The following is a 2,045-nucleotide window of genomic DNA, read 5'->3' on the forward strand; positions in this document are numbered from 1 at the left end:
TTTGCTTTGTGGTGTATTTTGGCACAGAATGCTGGTAATGTTTCATATAAGATTTGCTCACAGGAAGAAAACAATGGGAGTTCAGCCAATCAGACTGATGCTCTCTGCAAATGCCTGCAAGCAGTACAGACCTTGGAAAAGCACTGCATTAGTGCTCTGAACATGCAAACATGACACAGACAGACAGACAATCCAAAGACAACTTTTGCGTGGCACTATAAATACACATGCAATATACAAGGGATCCGTGACAAACGTCTGTATACACAATAGTAGGAAACAACAGGGAAGGGGATTGATGTGCACAAACATTATAAATATATAGACAAACAGGTAAACAAATCTTTATATTACACACAGACTGTAACTGTAAAAGAAAAAGTGCTATTTTAGAAACTGACCAGTTTACTTCTGGTTGATTCAGAGCAATTTGAGTTGCATTCACCGACTCTCTGAGCCTGAGAGTGAATAAAAACTCAAAATGGACCAAAAAGTCCAACTATGTAGCATAGACACTTCCGCAGAAGTTCAGTGTCATATATTTTAACCAGACAATATGTGCAGACATTTAGAAGACCTAGATAGTATATTTGAAATCAAAGAGAGTATTATACTCACTTCTTTTGTTTAGATACAAAAAATGAGAGATTTGTGTAATGGCACGACTGAAACAGACTTCTAATTTTCATTACAAAAAATGATCCTGTTTACCCATAATGCACAAGGTGTATCTCAAAATATTAAAGAAAATTTGCATAATGAGATGTGTGGAATTTAATTTAATCCCACTTTCTTTGCAGAATTTAGAAAGCCACAATGCATTTGTAACTCAAATTATACAATTTAAAATTACTTTTTTTTACCATGCCATTTATTCATGAATTTTCAGCAGCCATTACTCCAGTCTTCAGTGAGACACGATTCTTCAGAAACCATTCTAATATGCTGATTTGCTGCTCAAGAAACATTTCTTATTATATTATCAATCAGAAAACAGTTGGGCTGTTTCATATTTTTGTTGAAAGAGGGATGCTTTTTATTCAGGATTCTACAAACTGATGACTAGAAATAAAATAAAAAAAAAACAGATTTGATTTGAAATGGATTTATGTAGCTCCGCACATGAAACTGATTAAAATGTATTTCCTTCATTCTCTCATTTCAGTTATTATATTTATATTTATATATATATATATATATATATATATATATATATATATTCCCACGTGTCAGGCAGGACTCTTTATATATCAGTATATAATTCTTAAAATTATAAATGTCAGAATTTTCACTATTGATCAACTAAATATATATATTTTTTCTCTCTCTCAATTATGCTAAAGTAAAGCATATATGCAATATAAATAAATTTGCCCAAAATTACGGTTATTTTGCATTTTTTGAATTCAATGTAAAAATTCCTTTAGTATTGCTGGTTCAATAAAAGGAGAAGAAAAAAAATCTGCTGAAATACTCAAAAGTATTTCACTCAAAAGGTCAAAATGCACTGTGGGATACAGTACTCCATGCAGATCCTGATGTAGCCTGTGTATTTGGTTAATTAGAAATTTCCCTATCTATTCCAAAAATACCCAGTCCCTTCAACATTAAACAATATCTTCAATAAATTCCATAAATAAGCTTCAACAATGCAATGCTGTGAACAAAACATACAGTGTATTTGAGATGAGCATGCACACGCTCTTGATACCAGACATCCTGCAGTGGCTCCATTGGACAGGCTGCCAATCACGCCTCATTGTTCCCTTCTGACATGACTTGGAGTGAGATAAAGTACAAAGTCGTCGCATTTCAAAGACAGGGAATGAGAAAAACACACAGTGCAGAGGGACACATGATGTTATTGCATTAAATGGTATTCAGTGTGGAGCCCTTGCATGTCCCTGTCAAGATGATGATGAAGGACCTCTCTCACTGCCGTTTCAGAGTCTGTCACAATTACAATCGCTATAATAAATATAAAAAACAAAACTTGCTTCACATCTTCTGCTCCCCACGCTCTTCAAACAACAAGAAAGTGGAGT

The sequence above is a fragment of the Carassius auratus genome, unplaced genomic scaffold (assembly GCF_003368295.1).
Source record: "Carassius auratus strain Wakin unplaced genomic scaffold, ASM336829v1 scaf_tig00030051, whole genome shotgun sequence".
NCBI lineage: Eukaryota > Metazoa > Chordata > Actinopteri > Cypriniformes > Cyprinidae > Carassius > Carassius auratus.